Here is a 22872-nt window from a genome sequence, read left to right as displayed (position 1 = left end):
TGAGTGGGGGCCTGTTGGAGGGTGCCCCCGGTGGCTGTGGGGTGGGGGTGATGGGAGACATGAGTGGGGGCCTGGTTGAGGCTGCCCCTGGTGGCTGGGGGGTGGGGGTGATGGGATACATGAGTGGGGGCCTGGTGGAGGCTGCCCCTGGTGGCTGGGGGGTGGGGGTAATGGTAGACATGAGTGGGGGCCTGGTGGAGGCTGCCCCTGCACTGCTGGGGGGTGGGGGTGGTGGTAGACATGAGTGGGGGCCTGGTGGAGGGTGCCCCTGGTGGCTGTGGGGTGGGGGTGATGGGAGACATGAGTGGGGGCCTGGTGGAGGCTGCCCCTGGTGGCTGGGGGGTGGGGGTGATGGGAGACATGAGTGGGGGCCTGGTGGAGGCTGCCCCTGGTGGCTTGGGGGTGAGGGTAATGGTAGACATGAGTGGGGGCCTGGTGGAGGCTGCCCCTGCACCGCTGGGGGGTGGGGTGGTGGTAGACATGAGTGGGGGCCTGGTGGAGGGTGCCCCTGGTGGCTGTGGGGTGGGGGTGATGGGAGACATGAGTGGGGGCCTGGTGGAAGGTGCCCCTGGTGGCTGTGGGGTGGGGGCGATGGGAGACATGTGTGGGGTCCTGGTGGAGGGTGCCCCTGCACTGCTGGGGGGTGGGGGTGGTGGGAGACATGAGTGGGGGCCTGGTGGAGGCTGCCCCTGGTGGCTGGGGGGTGGGGGTAATGGTAGACATGAGTGTGGGCCTGGTGGAGGCTGCCCCTGCACTGCTGGGGGGTGAGGGTGGTGGGAGGCATGAGTGGGGGCCTGGTGGAGGGTGCCCCTGGTGGCTGTGGGGTGGGGGTGATGGGAGACATGAGTGGGGGCCTGGTGGAGGCTGCCCCTGGTGGCTGGGGGGTGGGGTGATGGTAGACATTAGTGGGGGCCTGGTGGAGGCTGCCCCTGGTGGCTGGGGGGTGGTGGTAATGGTAGACATGGTTGGGGGTCTGGTGGAGGCTGCCCCTGGTGGCTGGGGGGTGGGGGTAATGGTAGACATGAGTGGGGGGCTCGTGGAGGCTGCCCCTGCGCTGCTGGGGGCTGGGGGTGGTGGTAGACATGAGTGGGGGCCTGGTGGAGGGTGCCCCTGGTGGCTGTGGGGTGGGGGTGATGGGAGACATGAGTGGGGGCCTGGTGGAGGCTGCCCCTGGTGGCTGGGGGTAATGATAGACATGAGTGGGGGCCTGGTGGAGGCTGCCCCTGCACTGCTGGGGGCTGGGGGTACAGGGGGACATGTGTGGGGTCCTGGTGGAGGGTGCCCCTGCACTGCTGGGGGGTGGGGGTGGTGGGAGACATGAGTGGGGGCCTGGTGGAGGCTGCCCCTGGTGGCTGGGGGTGGGGGTAATGGTAGACATGAGTGAGAGCCGGGTGGAGGCTCCCCCTGCACTGCTGGGAGTGGGGGTGGTGGGAGACATGAGTGGGGGCCTGGTGGAGGCTGCCCCTGGTGGCTGGGGGGTGGGGGTAATGGTAGACATGAGTGGGGGGCTGGTGGAGGCTGCCCCTGCACTGCTGGGGGGTGGGGGTGGTGGGAGACATGAGTGGGGGCCTGGTGGAGGCTGCCCCCTGTGGCTGGGGGGTGGGGATGATGGGAGACATGGGTGGGGGCCTGGTGGAGGCTGCCCCTGGTGGCTGGGGGGTGGGGGTTATGGGAGACATGGGTGGGGGGGCTGGTGGAGGTTGCCCCTGGTGGCTGGGGGGGTGGGGGTAATGGTAGACATGAGTGGGGGCCTGGTGGAGGCTGCCCCTGCACTGCTGGGGGGTGGGGGTGCAGGGGGGACATGTGTGGGGTACTGGTGGAGGGTGCCCCTGCGCTGCTGGGTGGTGGGGTGGTGGGAGACATGAGTGGGGGCCTGGTGGAGGCTGCCCCTGCACTGCTGGGGGGTGGGGGTGCAGGGGGACATGTGTGGGGTCCTGGTGGAGGATGCCCCTGCACTGCTGGGGGGTGGGGGTGGTGAGAGACATGAGTGGGGGCCTGGTGGAGGCTGCCCCTGGTGGCTGGGGGGTGGGGGTAATGGTAGACATGAGTGGGGGCCTGGTGGAGGCTGCCCCTGCACTGCTGGGGGGTGGGGGTGGTGGGAGACATGAGTGGGGGCCTGGTGGAGGCTGCCCCTGGTGGCTGGGGGGTGGGGGTAATGGTAGACATGAGTGGGGGCCTGGTGGAGGCTGCCCCTGCACTGCTGGGGGGTGGGGGTGGTGAGAGACATGAGTGGGGGCCTGGTGGAGGCTGCCCCTGGTGGCTGGGGGGTGGGGGTAATGGTAGACATGAGTGGGGGCCTGGTGGAGGCTGCCCCTGCACTGCTGGGGGGTGGGGGTGGTGGGAGACATGAGTGGGGGCCTGGTGGAGGCTGCCCCTGGTGGCTGGGGGGTGGGGGTAATGGTAGACATGAGTGGGGGCCTGGTGGAGGCTGCCCCTGCACTGCTGAGGGGTGGGGGTGGTGGGAGACATGAGTGGGGGCCTGGTGGAGGGTGCCCCTGGTGGCTGTGGGGTGGGGGTGATGGGAGACATGAGTGGGGGCCTGGTGGAGGGTGCCCCTGGTGGCTGTGGGGTGGGGGTGATGGGAGACATGAGTGGGGGCCTGGTGGAGGCTGCCGCTGCACTGCTGGGGGGTGGGGGTGGTGGGAGACATGAGTGGGGGCCTGGTGGAGGCTGCCCCTGCACTGCTGGGGGGTGGGGTTGCAGATGGGCATGTGTGGGGGCCTAATGGAGGCTGCCCCTGCACTGCTGGGGGGTGGGGGTGGTGGGAGACATGAGTGGGGGCCTGGTGGAGGGTGCCCCTGCACTGCTGGGTGGTGGGGTTGGTGGTAGACATGTTTGGGGGCCTGGTGGAGGGTGCCCCTGCACTGTTGGGGGGTGGGGGTGCTGGGAGACATGTGTTGGTGATCAGTAGTGCAAGGTGACATGTGGGTTGGCTGGTGGGCATGGCCATGGTGGATGGGTTGCCTGTGTGACATGAGCAGGGGTGCAGGGTAGTCCCCTGTGGTGTGGGCTGCCTGCAGGGGCCGTGGAGGGTGTAGAGGGAACACCTGGGAGGACCCACATGGCCAAATCACGTGTAGCATTCCCCGGCACCACCGGAATACACGTACCCTGCTGAAATCGCGTGTGAATCTTCCCGCGCACCTCGGAATACACATACCCAGGCCAATCGTGTGTGGAACTTCCCACGCACCCGAAGTACACGTACCCAGGACAATCGCGTGTGGAACTTCACGCGCATCCCGAAGTACACGGACCCAGTACAATCGCGTGTGGAACTTCCCTCGCACCCTGAAGTACATGTACCCAGGCCAATCGCGTGTGGAACTTCCCGCGCACCCCGGAGTACACGTACCCAGGCCAATCACGTGTGGAACTTCCCACGCACCCCGAAACACACGTACCCAGGCTAATCGCGTGTGGAATGTCCCGCGCAGCCCGTTGTACATGTACCCAGGCTAATCGCGTGTGGAACTTCCCACGCACCCCGAAGTACACGTACCCAGGCCAATCGCGTGTGGAACTTCCCGCGCACCCAGGAACACACGCACATGCTATTTTTCACACAGCGGGTGTCCGTGTTTGTCGGTACCCCTTTGCACCTCATTTGTCCTAGAGGGCCACTGTATGGCCCATTCATCATGGCTGTATATGGGTGCTCTTTGTTAGCGCACATTTTGGTGCACATTTTTTTCAGGCGCAGGGGCGGTACTGCCTGCTTTCTTGTGGCGTACTTGTTTGGCCCTGTGCGCCTCTTTGACCGTGCGCTGGTTTGCCCTATTCGATTCCATGAATACGGGTTGTAGGCGAGCATGTGGGCGTTCGGCGCACTTGTCTCCTGTACTTCCCCCGTGACTCCCATATTTTCACGCGTTGTTCCCCATTCCGAGTGTTACGCCCCGTGTTCCGCCTACTTTTGTGATGTGCACCGCACTATGTGCGATTTCGCAGTGGCCGTGGCGCACGCTGTTGGATGACCTGTGCGCCGGCATGCGCTGCGCACATTTTTAGCGCACATCCAATGTTTTTCTCGCGCACGGACTTCCCTGAATCGATGTGCGCTGGTTTCTCTGCGATTTTCACACTTGCACTACGATTTTCGCACTTTTGCTGCGATTCGCACGTTTTGGCACCTCTGCGCAGGAATTTTCGGCACACATTATTTCCATCAATCGACCCCTTTGTCATACTATATTTTCAGATTTTCCATACAAATCAGTACCGGTTAAACGATCTGCAGCTTCATATGCACCACATTCTCTATGAGAGAGCATTTTTATGCCTAGTCTGTACAATTTCTGAGATAGTGTTTTGCCTGATGATAGGTCATTCCAGAGGTCTTGCAGCTCTGTTTTTTCTGCTTTTGTTAAGTAGGCTGTAATATATCGTGCAACTGCAGTGGAATTGTCTGCAACGTACTGCACATTTATGTTTGCATTCCATAAGAGGGCAATGATTGCATGTTATCATTGCTATATTTTGATTCTTCTGTTCTTTTTATGTAATACGTGTTCTTAGGTGATTTACCTTTAACACTATGTCGAACTGAAGACATGAAGTTGTTCACTTCACCTGTTTCTGTAACTGGTCTAAGGAAACCTAAGTGGCATTTGGTGTAGTATTTCCCTTTGCTTTTGTATTTGCGACGACAATATTTGCGACATTTGTGTCTTTGAAATTGTACAAATGTGTCCATGAAGGTCACTATGTGTCGTTTGTGAAGGGATTTCACAAGTGACATATTTTTGGATGAACTGCAAAACAGTGGTATCACTGTCCTGACCAAATTTAGGTGCATCTTTAATCCGTAAAAGCATGTGGATATGTGGTGCTCCTCTGGCTTGGTATTCTTTTCTCCAAAAGAAGTGTTGCACTTCTCCGAGGGGAGGAACAGTTTTATTACAAATAAAGTGTAGCATAGCAATGAAACGATGGTGGAAATATCTTGAAACATTAACAGGTTCTAGAGAGCAAAGTTCTCCAGGTGTTAGTATATCTATGTTGGTTTTGTTGTTGTTTGATATGCGTAGGAAATCATGTAAATCTTCCCATGCATATTCTGCACAACTTAATGTAACAAACCAAGTGGGTGTTCCAAGGTTTCTGATCATACAACGTATATCTCCGTGACTTCGGAACCAGTATTCTTTCGTACCACGCATGTTTGCAAACAGATTTGTTATACTTGATTGTAAAACCTCATCTTTTTCTTCCACTTTTTGTATTAATTGCATAGCTGACATATTTTGAAAGTGGGTTTAGATATGTGTGCAACTCCGTAACATAGGGTTGCTAGTTCACTTTCAAAGAGTAGGTGGAAAATGTATTCCACATTTTGTCTAAATCTGGGATCTTCAGAATACATTCGTAATGAGCGGTATTCTGATGCTGTTATCCGAGTGGGTCTATCATCGTATCTTCCTCCTTTGCCAGTAAGAATTAGTAGTGGAAAAGCACGTGCTTCTGTACTTTTTTCCCATATGCTCATTGGTGACCCTTTGGTTTGTCGCATTTGATATGTTTATAGTGCATCATCTATGCTCTCATTAGAGTGCAATGGATGAATTGTATAATGGTCCAAAAGAATGGATACTCCAGCAGGATCCAGAAGTTCAAATTGACCAGTTTCTGATGACTCTTGAATTATTTCAGTTGTTTCCCTTAAGCTTTCTTCAATATGTATTTCTTTGTAGTATTCATTATTGTCTTTCAGATATTGCAAGGCTTGTCTAACTTTATGTAAGTCCACGAGTTGTTGCCAAATTTTTTTGTCTTTTGTTGGTACACCATTTACTAAGACAATTAAAGAATGCTCTATTGGACATTGCACTCCTACAGTGTGCACATTTTCTGTCAGATCTAATGGCAAATAAACTACTTTGCCACGAATGCCTTTCACCAATTCAGAGGGAGGTAATTTTGCTGTTTTTGGTTGAAGGCATATTATTGCTTGAAATATGTCTACTGTTTGAATTATGATGCTCTCATACAAAATGAGTTGTTGCAGGGGTTTTGGTAGTGGGAATAATTCCAAGTTTTTTGTGATAGCATGTGAAGGAGATTGGTTGTTGTCAAGTTTTTTAGTGCAGTAACTGCAACATATTAAGGGTTCACTTATTTTGTATTTGTTTTCTGCTAAAAGGTAGAGAGCTAATTCAAACCATTGGGAATCTTCATTGTCTTATATTTTGTATGTTACGTCTATAGTTTTTGTGTTACTTTTGTAAAAAGTTCTGTGGCAACACACACACACATGGTTTGGTACTTCAGCGGATGTACTTTTAAATTTTAGTATTTCTTTTTTGTATGTGTGTAATAGAAGGTTGCCATGTGCAGAATTGTTGCTAGTCTGTTCTAAAGCTATTGCATTTTGTAAGTGGCTTTCACTTCCAAAATATTTTCTCTGAATACGGTCGATTTCTTCTTGTAGGTATTTGGGTGTACTATGCAGAAGAGTGTTATTTAAATTGGCTAGTTCTAAAGCTGGACCTTTAGCATAGTACAGTTTTTACACTAGATTTCTTACATTTGAATGATATGTTGATATCATTTTGATATCATGGAAGGTGCTTTTGCAAATAGGTCCTGAAATGCAGGCTAATGAATGTCCTTCTAGTCCTGTGTATTTGCGGACTTGACATGTATCCATATTTTGCAGCACTTTCATTTTGATTTTGTCTTTATCTTTCACATACTGATTGAAGAACTGGCGTAAAGATTTGAAAGATTTGTTGGGAATGTTACACATTGACGTGCACGGCCATTTGTATACTGGACATTCTGGTTCAGTCGAATGGAGAGGTAATTCTGAGTTTTCTGGGGATACTTTTGTAAGCAGTGTTTCTTGTTCCATGATGGTATTATTGATTTGTTCATATCCTCGTCCACTGCTATGGATGTCAATTGTGTTTGTTTGATTTTGTTTGTATGCTTCTTCATTAAAATATGGTTCTGTGGTTGTCGTGTGACTCCATTCCCCTCCACAAATATTTAAGAAGTTATTTTTGTTGACATTCCGTTTATTGAGAGGTTTCTTTTGTAGTTTAGTACTTAGTTTTGTTAGTGGTTTCATCCTGTTTAAAACTAAAATAAATAACTTCCTTTTGAGAAGGATTGCACTGTCTACGAGAGCTTGTAGGATACATTTTCTACGGTAGGTTTTAAGGGTTGTGGATGATTTCGCTCTGCTTCTTATTAGATTCTGAAGGACTCTGTGGCGGAACATTTTTGCTAAAATACTTTTTTTACTATGGTTTCTTGCTAGTATATGAGGATTTATAGGAGCAGTGTTAGCAGTAGTGGTAGCGAATTCTTGTTAAGCATTTTCTGTTTCGTGCCACATTTTGACACTTTTATTTTCATTTGCTGTATTTCTGCGTTCCTTTCTACGGACTTGCTTTTTGGTAGGCATTCTTTGGGGTCTGCTGAAAAAAAAGAAGGTATGGGTTGGTCTGTTTTACAATGTATGTGTGCTGTGTGCATGCGTGCATGAGTTTGATGGGGAAGATGTTTGTGGTGGTGTGTGAATGTGCATTGGGCAGTTACAATGAGTTGGGAAGGCTATTTTTCTGTTTGTATGTTACTACACTGTGCTTCAGATGAGAGTAGAAAGTGAGCTAGTGGTAAGGAGAAGCATTAATAGTAAACGTAATGGTATAAAATTAAAACAGGTATTTGTTTTGTAGTACTAACATTCTAAGGCTTGTGTATGTTATTTGTGTTCCAAAAAAACGTGGATTTGTGTGCCATTCTGCCTGTTAATCTTTGTTTAATAAATGGGGATTTGTGGGCAGAATGGTTCAGAAATCGATGGGTTTTTTTAGTGCGCAAATTACATGAATGACCCACATAGCCTCTTTGAGGAACAGTAAGAATATAAAGGTAGTATTGTACTTACTTTTTTTTGTGGAGTGAGCAGGTTTCTTCGGATATGTTGTTTGTAGTGTAGATGCTGTTGATTTTCAGGAGAGTGGTCTTCACTGCCATTGTAAAAGGAAGAAGTTAGTAATTTTGTGTGTTTATAGCAGTGATGTTAATGTACACGTTCCTTTTTAAGCTTTCGTGGAAGTATTCTCGTTTGATATCTCAACACAGTGTATGCGTGCATTTCATTTGACTATGTGCAGCCTTTATATGTTATTTGCAGTATGTTAGTTCAACCTGCTTCGCAAATTAGTACAATTTTAAGTTCATGAAATTCCCTTGTTTTTTTGCAGCTGTGTTGTAGATAGCAGAGAGGTTTGGAAGTGATAGGTCATTATAGTAGATGGGAAAAATTTTAATACTTTCATATTATAAGTAGGCATGCGAAAAATTGGGAGCACCTGAGATGTCACCACAGCAATCGGGAACGTTTATTTTTCTCATACAATCGCATTGGGAGTAGCATTAATTTAGGCAGAAGACAGTAAAACATTTTGACATTTTTTAATGAAAAATCGATTTTCGCACGTAAATCGGGAAGGTTGGTACGTATGTATAGGTTATGCGGGAGATAGTAAGAAGTAGCACGATTTTACAGCAAATCCAGCATGGAAAGGGGACTGTAGGGATCAGCCAATCAGATGTTGACATTGTTGATTTGTGTAGAAAGAGAGTGTGTGTGTAGTGAAAATGGCAGAGGTGGAGACAGTCAGGGTGTTGGTGCTCGGAGATATTTTTGTCCATGGTTTACAGCACTATTCTCAATGCAGGCATGTAGCAAAGAATTTCGATGTAAGAGGAGTGGAGGTGGTGTGGAGTGCTGCGACTGACTGCAATGTAGAGGCAATTCTCCCAAGTTTGCAGAGATATCCGTAAGATGAACAGTCCCCATGTGGTAGTTTTGCACTATGGTGCTTTCCATTTGGGCTACGTGAGTTCACCTACTTTGTTGGGAGATTTTGAACAGTTGGTTCAAGCAGTCATGAACATCCTTCCAAATGCGATAGTAATTTTTCTGGATTACTTCCTAGAGCAAAATTGGACAACAGTTCTGTTTTTTGTCCTAATCAAAGTATTGGTAGGTGTGCAATCAATCGCGGCATGCATGCTTTCATGTTAAGAGCTGGTATGTTTTTCTGTAGCCACGAGAATATTGTTTCCAGTAATGCAGCTTATTTTGAAGCAGATGGTGTCTCTTTATCTTTTTTGGGAAATGCCATGTTCTTTTGGAATGTAAGGCTTGCTTTGGAGCAGGTTATGTGATGATTTTAGGAGTAAACTAAGAAGAAAAAACCCCCCAAAAAATACAAAATAACAGGTGTCTGTCAGGCATCTGCAAAAAAACAAAAAAAACGGCTCTTTTCAGAGCCCACCTTAAAGGGGAAATGGGGAACACTATATAAATGTACAGTCATCACGCTCAGATCCTCTACATGTCCGCGGACATGGCAGTAGTCTGCGGGCAGTGCATATTACATACAGGGATTCTGGGTGAAGAGGCATGCAAATGAGAATGAGCGGAGCTAGGGATTGGTCAGTAAAGTTCAGTGGGTGTGTTGTGAACGGAGAGATTTAGTGAGAATGTCTTTTTCCTGAGAGGAGAACTGACAGCTATGGCTGTGTGTGCTCGAAAACAGATTATCTGGATTTTGGGAGACTCATGGATACATTGGTTGAAGGCGCATGCAGAACGTTGCAGTATATCTGCAGATCTTGGATTCCCTCATGTGGAAGTGCATTGTCATGGAGTGCGTGGAATGAAGTGGCTGGACTTGGTTCCTCTCTGTGCTACTTTACAGACAGAGCATCATCCTGATATAATTATCATTCATTGTGGCGGAAACAGTTTAGGGCATGATTCTGGAATTTGTGTGCAATTTGCAATGAAGGAAAGACTTGAGAAGGTCTTGGACATGTTTCCAAATTGCCAAGTAATTTTTTCTCGTATTGCGCAAATACAAATGTGGTTCTGTTTTTCATTATTTGGTCCACAAATGGAGAAAGTGAGGAGCAATGTCAATAAGGCTGTTTGTGCCTTTCTAAGATATGTTTGCATGTCCTCTTTCCACAATGAAAATATTATGTTTCGTAGCACATTCATTTTTCGCAGAGATGGAGTCCATCTTACATATGTTGGCAATCAGATTTTTATTCGAAATGTACAAAATGCACTGCGCCCTTTTTTGGAAATGTAGTTATCTATTTTCCATTACATTTTGACGATTGCCAGTTTTTCAAACACACAAAATACCACCAAAAGGCTCTTTTCAGAGCCACCACTTACTCCCACAGAAAAGTGCATTGGTTTTGCTAGGGTTGCACCCCAAAAAATGTTCTGTCCTAAGACTCTCCGCTGACTTTTAAAAAATGCGCTGGGGCCTGCACCTTTTACTTGATAGTTTTATTTTTAAACTGAGAAAGGCGGCTCTGAAAAGAGCCTTTTTTTTCCTTTTTGTTGTTTTATATATTTTTTTGTCTTTTTCTACACCTGACACACTAGGAGAGGAGGGGAAAGGAGGGTAAGGAAGGGACACCAACCACGGGGATATGAAAGGGCAGGTGGAGAGAGAAAGATGTAGGGTGGGCCTTATTTAGGTAGGTAGTAGCTCTTCTGGTGCTCCGTGACCGTAGAAGCACTTCGAAGACTCTCCCCCCTGCAGAGTACTGCGTCGCAGTACATACACAATATTGTGACCCTCAAAAGGTAAGGGTCAACAGCATAGCAAGTGTCCTGTGAAGCAGCTGGAGGGATGCGCTCTCCCACAGGAGTGTCTCTTGTGGTGAGAGGATCGGAAACGGAGGATGCTGCGGAGGAACTCAACCTACCACGTTCTTTACATGGTACAACCTTGCGAATGTCCGCACCGTGGGACGAAGTTAAGTGTCGCTTCATGGATGTCGTACCAAAGCTGTACGCACCAGGTCTCCCACGACTCAGCACCAACTTGCACTGGTTACACATGACCTGGTTCGCACGTGCTTTTGGTACGTTAACATAAACGGTAAACAACCGCCACACCCACGACTCCCGGCGAGTGCTGGTAGTAGGGAGTTCCTCCACCTCATTCTCTTCATCCTCTTCATCCTCGCTCTCTACATCCTCACGCGTATTCTCCTCTGCAGGCCTTGGAGAGGTGGTGGTGGTGGAATGTTTGGGGGTGGTGCTGAGGCTGATGTAGCAACAGCAGCCATGGATGCCATCAGGGTTGGTGAGGTAATCTCTGCTAGAGCACTAAAGGCAGCAAAAGTCAATCTGCTATCGCCAGAAGTACAATGAAGGTGAGCTCGGGGTGTGGCCTTTTATAGGGGTCGAGGGGTGCGCCTCGTGACCATATCGATCACTCAAAAGCGTTCAAAAAGTTCCAAACAATATGTGGAAAGCTAGGGCCATTGTATGGGACATGTGAAATGCTGATTTTTTACTATAAAATAATTTGGCTTGTCTGCATAAGTTCTTTTGAAATGTTGGGGAAGCGGACAAAGTGCGCAAATTAGGGCATACGCTCAGTGTGGGTGCGGTCACATGATGATGTCGTGAACACATCTGCGAAGGAAATGGGTGCCCGCAGGACACCAAATGCACAGGAACGGTTGTGCGCATGCGCGCGGGTGTTCTACGGACACTGTTCGGGTCCTGAAACTAATTAAAAATGCGACACAATTGAGACGGACAGTTACGGACAGGCGCAATGTTCGCAGGATTTACGGGTGTGGTGCGCATGTGCGTAGATGTTCTGCTGACTGTACGGCCAGGTATAGTGTCCTTAGGACACCTCCATTTTGTCTGACTATGGACATCCCGGACACCGCGCCTGTTCTACGGACAGTTCCATCTTGGCTGCGGATGGTATGGACAGGTATAGTGTCCTTAGGACACTCCCATTTTGTTAATTTATGGACATCCCGGACACCTGGTGTGTTCTAAGAACAGTTTCATCTTGGTTGCGAACAGTACGGAGAGGTATAATGTCCTTAGGACACTCCCATTTTGTTCATTTACGGACATCTCGGACAGCTGGTGTGTTCTAAGAACAGTTCCATCTTGGTTACGAATGATACGGGTAGGTGTATTGTCCTTAGAACATCCATATTTTGTTCATTATGGACAGGCCGGACAGGCGTGCTGTCCGCGGACATTTTAACTGTTTTTTTTAAAGAAATTAGACGCAAACAATTCTATTAAAACTAACAAAAATTTTTTTTATTAAACACACATATACAGCAATTAGGAAAGAGAGGGGGAAGCAGAAACTGAAACAAATATAGGGGAATTATGGGTTTCCACAGGCTGGTTGTGAGGGCATGAAGGGATGGAAGTTTTGTCGAAACGTTTATGTTGTTCTTGAAGGTTTGGTGATAGTTCACTAGGAAATGGAGAATGGGAACAGGTACAGGTAGTACAGTGGTATCTAATTTTTCCTTTGACGTGGTCCTCCACAAATTGCCTTAAACCATTGAAATTATCTTTCAGCATGTCCACTTTCTCTTCTATGCGTTTTAAGGTGTCTTGCACTATGTCTTTTGGTGGAATTTCTTCAATGTTTGCATGGTCTGTTAAAAATAAATATATATATATGTCAGGTACACATAAAGTACTGACTATTAATTTGCTTATGCAGAGAAGTGTGTACCATTATTATTGCTATCTTCTGACATTTCATCATGCGGAAAATTCTCCTCCAGCCACTCCAAAGTACTGCACATTTCTGTGTGAAAACAACAGAAATACATTTATTTGTTCTGCACCTCATACAAAAATTATATAAACATATAAGAAAAATGAAGTTCACTTACTACTTTCTTGTAATTTGTATTCGTTGTGTTGTGTTCGTCTACTGTCGCTCCTAGCTGTGCAGTTTCTGTGAGGTAATTACGTTGGAGGCATATCTTTTTTTGTTATGGTATAATCAATTTCATTATATATGGTATTTAAATGGATGGGTGATGTGTGAGACGTGTAGGTTCCACTGCTTATTTATTATTACTTATAATGTGTTTATGTGCTGCTTTTTAAACTTGTGCAGTTTTTATATGTCATGATAGAACAATTTCAGATACCCCCTGAGTGTTTGGGTAGTGTTGATCTCGTCTGCGCCCGTCCGTGGACATACGCTCAGTCCGTGGCCTTCAAATATCATTAGCGGGGAGGTTCAGTATGTTCTATGTTACATGTATATAAAGTAAGGGAATCCTAGTAAATATCTCCCAAATTCACATGATGAAAGTGTATATTCAGTAAAAAAACTTTGTTAAAGGGATATTATGATTAAGTTTCGCTACTGAAAAACTATGAAATTCAGTAAAAAAACTTTGTTAAAGGAACGTTATGGTTAAGTTGCGCTACTAGAAACCTGTGAAATTCAGTAAAAAATCTTTGTTAAAAGGGACACTATGGTTCAGTTGCGCTACTAAAAACCTGTGAAATTCAGTAAAAAAACATTGTAAAGGGACATTATGGTTCCAAGTACAACCGAAAACCCTTCCAATTCGCCAGTTATGGTCAGCTAAGCAACCATAACTTGCGCCACCACTGTGCACTGCTAAAACTAACACCCAGGACATCAAAGATTACATCAGAAATATCATTGATGACATCACTGATGACATCACATATCTAGACCCTTCTTTTTAGTTCACTGCCATATGTAGGCCAGGTGGGTTTATTTACTGACAGTCAGAATCCCCCCCACAAAACACTACCCCTAGGGTCGGGATGAGAAAGTGTCTGCCTTTCCCTGGCCACATGAGAAGGGTCCCAGTCGAGTTTTTTCATTGTCAATTCATCACAAACAAAGCCTTTGAATACCCAACTGATGTAACGAACTTAAAGTGGCAGAATAAGAACTTTGGGCAAGAGGGGTATCATAAAACGGGTAAAGGTCATAGACTTTGTCAGAAGCAAAGGAGGGCAATATCGAGTCACGGGTATATGAACCAACATTGACCAGGTCAAAAGAGGGCAGCTAAGAACCAAGTTGTTTGTGAGCCATATTGTCAAGATGAGAGAGAAACACATGTTGTAAATGACCCAAACAAGCATTGTCCAAGCTGAAGAAGAAAGAGTTGAAATGAAAGCTATTACCAGCCACTGGTTAAACTAAAAGTGGGAAAACATAAGTGGCAGGAGAGCTGCCTTCCTGATATGAAGTATTTAGGAAGAGAGGAGCATAACCTGCATTGCATGTGGCAATCACACATGTGGAATAAACAGCACTGATGTGTTTCATGTCTTCCCAGGAGAAGTAGACAAAGCTGATGTTGAAAGTTAAAAGACTTTAGTTGATGTCACTCATATCACAGACGTACTTGTAGTAGTATTATACGCTTTCATTAGTCCGGGCAGGTTAGTATACGAGGGCAGGAACTGTGTAGTGGCATACCTGGCAGGTGAGTGGACCAGGTGGAAGTCACTGAACTACTATACTGTGGTTACATTTAGTGAAGAAGAAGGTTAGAACCCCTAAAAGATGTGAATTGATGTGGAGTCATCCTGATAAAGAATAGTTTGTTTATACAGATGAACTGTGGACATATCCTGATTATTTGAAAGATGTTGTGTTGAACCCTCTACCAACAGTGGAGAGATAAAGACTGGTTGAAAATTTGGAACAGTTGATTGAAGTCTGGCTAAGAGACTTCCTGGGAACAAGACGAACTTTATTATGTGAAGATGGTACAAGATGGGAAAATACCAATTTTGAACTGTGGAGTAAAAATTGTGTAGAATCTGGGGAAGGAGATTTCATCTGGGCTACAAGGATAAACAGTTACCAGGTTTTGAACAAAACTGTTCATTTTGTGTTATTTTAATTGCCATATATTACCTTATTGAGTTTGTTGTGAGGGACAGAATATTTGTGTTAGAGTGTTTCCTTTAGTTATTTTGATAGGCAGGGAAATCGTCGTTGGAAAGTGAGGTGTTTATCAAACCCATTCAAGTTAATAAAATGGCATCTCATGAAAAACCTTCACAAAGCTGTCCTCCTCACATTTCTGATTCCTCACAGACGGCTGCCTCCTCCCAGACTGGCTGGAGCCTACCCAGGGACTGCTTGTTGTGGGTACACCCTTGGGGTGGAGCCTGAATGAATGGAGGGAGGTGTCAATATGCATTCTGTGTTGTGGGTGTCTGAGCCAGCTGTAAGGAAAGCATGGTATCAAACTTAGAAGAAAGACACAAGTGATCACAGTTCAAGGGTGTTTATTGAACTTCAAAGGGTTGATTGAACGCCTATCTAACCCTAAATCTAAGGATGGGAGCAAGCTACGACCATCAAATTATAATAACACAGTCCTAGTGGAGTCTCTGTCAAAATAAAAGGGCCTATACTAATAAACCTATTGCCAATCCTTACTTCTGGGCCTTCTGCGCCAAAGTCTCTTTCTGTAGCACTCACCTGATTCCCACAGAGGCGCTGATCCCGGCTGGGCTGCTATCGTTTCTTCAATTGAGAAGCGTAGAGCTCGGACGACTCTCAGGACTGGGCTTCCTCTTATCGAATGTCTGACTTGCAGGGTAAGTTTTCTGCAGCTGGAAGAAAAAGGGTTAATCATCGTTTGATGGGATTCCTTCTCCCACCAATCGCCAGTTTCTCCCACAGCCTAGCTTTCTACTTGTCTCGGCGAGTTCTCACCTTAGGCGTATAAATGCTGAGCTCTCCATCCTGCGTCTGGTGCAGGGGTGCGTGGATTCCAGTTACGTCACTGGATGAGTTCAGTGTTGAGGCTCAAGTCTTTTGCGGCCTTAGTTGTGGCACTGGTGCTGGGATGCCGAAGAGCGATGCCGCTGTTACTGCACGAGCGGATGCCTGTAAGTTTACTGTAGTCTTTAGGCTTTAAAAGATGGGCACCTCAATAATGTCCCTTTTTCTTTGTTTCAGGCCTCGGGATGCTGTGGGCGTAGTTTTCCGTTGCCGCTGCACGTGCCGATGCACGTAAGTATGATGTTTGTTGGCCGCTTTTAATGGCACCACTAATAATGTCCTTTTCCTAGTTTTCAGGTGCCGGGATGCTGCGGGCTTTATATCCGTTGCCACTGCACGTGCCGATGCACGTAAGTATAATGATCGTTGGCCGCTTTTAATGGCACCTCAAATAATGTCTTTTTCCTGTTTTTCAGGTGCCGGATGCTGAGGTTGATGCGGCCGCTACTGCTCGTGCAAAAACTGGTAAGTTAAGATGAATGCGACTGCCTTCACCCGAACCCCTTTTTAATTATGTCCTTTGCCTTTCAGGTGCAGAGAAGCTGCCGAAGAGAAGGCCGCGGTTAGCTCCGTTGCAATCACGGATGGATCAGGTAAGCGGGCGCGGCTGCGAGCGAGTTGCACTTTTCTAACCTTATGTTTAGTCTTTGCAGGTGTTGCCAGTGACTGGATTCCGGGATCTGGTAAGTATTGTTCTGTGTCTTTCTTCATCCACAGGTTGCTGCGCGGAAGCTGAAGATGACTCTGGACCTGGAATGCAGGAGCCGACTCGGTGAGCGTCCTGCTGCTGCTGCAGAATAACGCGAAGCACGTGTTTTCCATCGGACGAGGTTTAAAAAGCAGAGAAGTGCTTCCAGTGTGTGTTCTTCCACCGGTTCCACCCAGGTAAGAAAAGAGTTCCTGAATGGAGGGAATCGTTCCTCCCAGCCCTGATGGCTGGGGACTTCAACCAGACTGGTTATTACACTGTTTATCAATATGAGCCCGGCGCCTATGGCGCCGGGACTGAAACCCTTCATGAGCCTGGCGCCAAAGGCGCCAGGACACAGTCCAAAGGGCCCCTGTAGGGGTCTGCTGGGTCCAGAGTAGTGGAAGACGGGTCTGCTTCCGAGGGCGCTGGGCCAGTCCTGGCCCCTCGGGAGTAGCGCCCATGACACTTTCCCAATAAAAGTGTCTTATTGCAGAGTGCCCGGCGTAACAAACAAGAACCAAAATTCCTTTCTTGTCAGGATTTTCACATTCACAAGTTCTCAGGTTTACTGTTCACCACGGGTCTCCCTCAGTCGGGCTCGGACCCCCTTAAACACAAGTTCACAATTGGTCTCCCTCGATCGGGCTTGGATCACAGGTCTCCCTCATTTGGGATCGGACCTTATAATCTCACTTTCTTTTCGTTAACAAAATTAGAAAACTTTCTACTGTGCGATGGATTTTTCTTAAACCATCGCAGGACCACTTTGATTCACTTCATCCATATGTTTCACTTTATTGCTTTTGTTTCTGCCAGTTCTTGGTTTGGTACAATACACAGAGACCTTTCATTGAGCATACCCACAGTGCCGGACCACTCTGTAACTTTGCCTTGTACCTTCTCTGATTCATATTAAAGTTCAAACTTCCATCTGCAATTGAGCTTTACTCGTGTCTTTCATCACACACGTTATTATTCTTCGCTCTTGTGCCCTTCATACAATGTTGCCACTTGCAACCTTGACTTCAGACTGGTCTTGCATCGGTCGCCCCAACTCACTGGCTGTGTTGATCTCTCTGGCGTTGCTTTTATCCTGGAGCCAAGGACGGTACCACTAAGACTGTTGCTTCTCTCCGACTTGTCCATTCATGCAGCAGGGCCCGGGTATCTCCGACACACAATGCAGGATACTTCAGTCTGGTTTCCTGGCCTGATGCCTTTTAATCTGAAGGTTTATGGAACGTAACGGTTTCTGCCCAGAAAGGTCAAGGGTATCTCCCTCCTTGCTCTCACTTCTCGGTTTGCCGTCTTTCTCGCCTCGTTCAGCTGCTGTCTGGAAAACGTGGTTCCTTCGTGTGCTTTGCCTCGCTCAGAGTGTGCTCTCATGCTCTGCCTTTTATCTGTGTGGGGAAGCTTAATGGAAGTCAGGTGTGAGTTGTTAACAGTAATTACCTGACTTTGCCTGACCATAGTAGTGGTACATGTCAGATGCAATGCTCGGGCATGAGTCTCTTTTCTCCCAGAGTGGGCGGTCTGTGTGAAATTGTTTGTGTAGGGAAGCGGGGGGGGGCTGGTAGGAAGGAGTAAAGGTGAAATTGGGGAAATACTGCATCTCGCCATCAGATGTCCCACTCCCACGCCCCGAAGACCCCTCACCCAGGTGATCCTCCCGCACTGGTCCACCCCCAGGAACTGGATCCAAAAGCAATGGCCGTGTCCTGGACACCTGGATGACAGATCCTCTGGGACAAGTCAGTGTGAGACACCTTCTGGTTTCTCACACAGCCCTGACTGAAATGGGAATAAATTAAGTGTAGTGTTATGAAAGGCTGGAGAGTGGTTCCCAGTCCAAATCCTTTGTTAATGGTGTTTGGTTTTGGGTGAATGGACTGAAGGCCTTTGAGCCTGATTGGGTGATGTCTGCATGAATGCACTTGTGTGTCATTGGCTGGTTGAGCCTGAGTGAATGGGGAGTGTTTTGTATAACAGGGGACCTCACACTCACCTCCTTGCCAGAAGCTGAAACAAGAAACCTGAAGCAAGAAGCTGAAGTCATCTTAAGCTTGTATTCTGGGTCCAGCTGGAGGAAGAAGTCTGCAGCTGCAACTCTTCACCAAATCCAAAGGCTGCTTTGCTGACTCAAGGACTGAACCAGGGAGGACCTGTATAGGCAAGCTTTTCCCATAGCTACGCACGAACATTGTGCAACTGCTGCTTTTCACCCAAAGCGTCCTGGAAGCCAGTTCTGTGTGCCTGCTATCCGGAGAAGGGATCTTCGTGGATCCAGAAGAGGAGTGCCTGGTCATCTTGATGCCATGAAGTCCATCTGTGTCCCCTAGTGTCCAGAAGAGTGTTTGTGGCTGCTGGAAGCCAAGCTGCTGAGTATCACCCAGAAGAGGGGGTACACTGGCATAGTGCTGCAGACACCCGGAACTGCAAATGTTCCAAATAACTGAAGAATCCTTCAAGGGGCCTGCTGCCACGACATCTATCCACTTTTCCAAGCCAGAAAAGATCCAGGGTCGCTGTCTGCAGAGGAGTGTAAGCCTGTGGGTTTCCCGCCACCAATTCATGGTGAAAGTGTCCTGAGGGTCCAGACTTGGTGAGGGTATGCAGTCTGGTCTAGTGGTCGTGTCCAAGTCACATCCTGAGGTTCGTGCAGTGGCGGCTGCAGCACAGAAATCTCAAAACCCAACACCTACTTCTGCCAGTGTACCTGTCACCACCAAAAGACTCATCTTTTTCATCCAGACCTTGTTGAGGTCGACAGCAAGTTTCATCTTTGTGGGATATCCACATCCGGCGTAGCAACCCGACATCGGAGACCACTGCGACAGACCTGCATTTCTGCCTTTCCAACACTGCTTGGTTCCCTTCTCCTGTTCAACCCTGACGTGTCATTGGCATCTCTTTCCAAGGAGTGTCCATCCTCAAGGGGCATCGTCAAGTGAAATTGAGAAACTCCATCACTTCGCCTTCCAAGGCACCCAAAGTACTGTGATGAGGAAGAGCATCTTCCATCCTCAGGATTCATCCAGGGGTCCCAGATTTGTCTTGGATCCTGTTCTCCTGTGGCCTCTCAGGTACTTTGGGTTAGTGGGATCTGTAGAAAGCGAAACAGACTATTAATGGGCATATTTGGACTGAGATATAATATACAACATAAAGTACACCTTCACTCTTCCTTACAGGTTGCCTAGGTTGGGGATCCTTACACAGTATTGCATTTTTACACTAAAGAAAGGATTCTGCGAATGTTCTAATTATTACCTGCCTTTTTACAGTAATGTTTTATGAAGTTAACCCTTGCCTAATAATTTAAATGCTTTTTAATAACTGTCAGCAGTTGGTGCATTACAATTGAATGTAAAGGTAACAGTGGTACCACATAGAACTGTATATATTAAGTTAAATTACCTGTTTAGATTTCTAGTACAAAGTGAGTCTTGTTTATTTGTGTATACCTACCTGACTTGTTATCCTTTAATAAAAAGGTCTGTGTTATTACCTAACATAGTGTGTGGACATTCCATTGTGGGGAGCTTGGGGATTCACTGTACCTAAGAGCCAGCCTGCATCAAATCCTTTTGGTATCAGTCTTTATTGCTCGTCCATAGCTACCATTAGAGAACATTGGCTGGGGTTCTCTGTGCCTCTAACCTAACTATATAGTGGGCAGAAGTACAGATACACCCTCCAATCTTTATAATTATCAAATATGCCACAGGTGGGTTACGCTAGCAGGGCCCACACATTATCTAATGATACAGCTACTTCCACACTAAACATGACATTAAAAAAGGGATGCTGACAAGAACAAGTGCTTCTCAAATAGAATTGTTCCTGTTGCTGAAGAGCTCTTTTCCGTAGAGCTGGGAGAGCCCGGCAGGGCTCAGGCCGGCACAGCCCCACCTAGAGCTCTGGTCCAACCCCCCTCTCGGGCCAGTGCCTGCCTAAAGCAGGGGCCAGCCCAAACCGCACTGATTGCTTGTACACTGCTTCCATTAAAAAATAAAAAAGACGCACTCGCGTCTGCCTCTATTCCGGCCCTACTGCTAACAGGAGGTACGGTCGCGCAGTGGCGTCGCTATGGGAGGTCTGGGGGGGACCAGGGCCCCCCCCCTGTGAAACCCTGTGCCCCCCCTTGTGGACCCCTACCTAAGACAAGCAGTGACCATGTTCTCCCCCTACTTTGTCGGTGCCCCCCTACTTTTGTCTTTGGCCCCCTCCGTGCCCCTCCTAAATTTGATTCCTGGCGACGCCACTGCGCACAAGGACGCCTTGCCTCCAGCAGGTCAATGTCATGTAATTAAGTTAACATAACACTGAGCTGGAGGCAAGGTTTGGCCCAGCGCCTTTTAAAGAATCATGGCGGGCATAGCGCTTAAACACAGTTTAAAGGACAGCAGGAGGCTCCGTTCTGTTGTTCGGCTGGTACTTATCAGCCAAACAACAGAACTGAGTCCCAAGGTGTTCTGCATTTGTGGTGGGGTCGCACAAATCTCACACTGGCAGACCTGGGGCCGGCACTGGAGCAGAGTCACGGATTAGCTGAGAAGGAGTCCAGAATGGAAAACCGCTTGTTAATTATGTGTAAATCAAGATGTCTATTTTACTGTGTTGCCAAAAAATATTAAACTTGCCCATCACTCCAGCTAAAATAATACATTGATGTTTTTAAAACAAAAATAGTGCATTGTAATTCTGTGGTTTAATATAACAACTATAAATTGTGTTTGCTCTCAACCTAACGTCTGTGAATTGGGAATTATGGCAACACTTCTAATCTTTAAACGTGGGTTGGTGTTAAGTGATCCCCATAAATTACCTATTGGTAACCTCAACATGCCAGGCACATCACCCACCAAACTGACCGTAGACATCAATCCAGGTTCTTGTGGATTCCTGTGGCCTAGTTTTGTTCAGAAGGGCTCCTTTCAATGCGACAAAAAAGTACATTTACAATTAATATTTAGTGGAACAGGGTCCACTTGGCTGACATCCACCATTCATAAATGTGCCTGACCTGGCACTACCTAACATAGGCGCCTTTACATATTGCAATGATAATCTGGCAAGTAAACACGCAGGAACTGCTGCAAGATGTCCTACAGCAGGAATGACTCAAGAAGGGCTGGAGCAGCTCAGTGTACATTACTCTGGCATCATGATCTGATGAAAAGCCAGCCTGCAGCAGTTTCCTTTCACTTGAAGAAAGCAATATGTGTTTCTCTCTCATCTGAAGGGAGGTGGTTTGGAAAAAGTGTTTGGTGCAGCCATTTCCCGGGCTCGGCCTGTGGTGGGCTCCTAGAGCCAGGCCTAACCCCGCAGGCTCGGCCCTACCCATGAAATCTCTGGCTCCCCACCTCTATTTCTCTGTGCCCATGTCACAGATTTCACGGGGCTTTGACTATAGTTTCTGCCTCCACAGATTTCCTCTGACTTTTAACTACCTACTACCTAGATATCTTTGACAACTAGCCTGCGAACTTTAACTCGAGAGTTCTTTCACCCTGATTTGTTCTGTGATGCATTTCTGGATGCTGCTTTCTGCAACTCCTGACCTGTCTTTGGGATCACCCCATTATATTATTCTATTTTTGGTCTGCCTTCTGTGAACCCCCAGAAAAAGACACGCTATTTCACTGCATTGCTGTGTATTTGCCCCTTTAGCTGTGTCCTCACTCTGCCTGGGTGAGGTCTCCTCAGATTTTGAATGCATTCTTTTGCATTTGCTTCCAACATCCGTCTGGTCTATGGACTTCTTGGGAGAGGTCATTGGCATCATCATTGTTTCTGGAAGTGCAAGCATGTGCCCTGGGCTTCCACTGAGGAGTCTGGCTCTTCTGAGCCACCCATTTCCCTGAGGAAGAAAAATACAAGGCATGGGAGGAGAATTGCTGTCTCTGAGAAAAGGGTGCAGAAGATTGTATGGCTGGATTAGAATGAGGCTAGGGGCACAAGAAAAGGAGAGGTTGGTTTCGTGTTCCTTTTCGTCAGCGTCATCATCATCCTGTGTCTCACAATCCCCAGGGAGGATGGCGACCTGGTGAGGGCGCTGCAGCAGGAGGCTGATGGAATGGGATTTTCGTCTCAGGAAATGCTAGGAACGTTGGGTTGACCCAATGGCCTGCCAATTCAAGAAGTCTGCCAAACTGAGCTTGCCTCCAATACCAGATATAAAGAGTAATGTCTTATCGGAAAAGAGGGATCCTGAGCAAATGTTGCTACCCTTCTTCATGGCCACAATATAACTTTTCAGAGGGGAGGAAGTTTCCATGCTGAATATTGTGGAGATGGATCCAATATTGACCTTCTTAGTGGATAGGTTGTCCGTGGTGGCTGTGGAAGCAGCAGCACGCGATCGGTGCATCAGAAGGTGGATGCTGGATTTAAGAAATCCTATTATTCCAGGGTGCAATTGGTGCTGAGAGTGAGTATTTCTGCTTTACTATGCTGCCCAGACTGTCTTGCAAAGGTCTCATAAACTGGACAAGGCAACCAAAGAGGAAGCGTATTGCTCTCCCATCTTGAAGAATATGCACCTCCAAGTGA

The sequence above is a fragment of the Ambystoma mexicanum genome, chromosome 12 (assembly GCF_040938575.1).
Source record: "Ambystoma mexicanum isolate Mex_15411 chromosome 12, UKY_AmexF1_1, whole genome shotgun sequence".
Classification (NCBI taxonomy): domain Eukaryota; kingdom Metazoa; phylum Chordata; class Amphibia; order Caudata; family Ambystomatidae; genus Ambystoma; species Ambystoma mexicanum.
Note: the sequence above shows the minus strand (reverse complement) of the source record.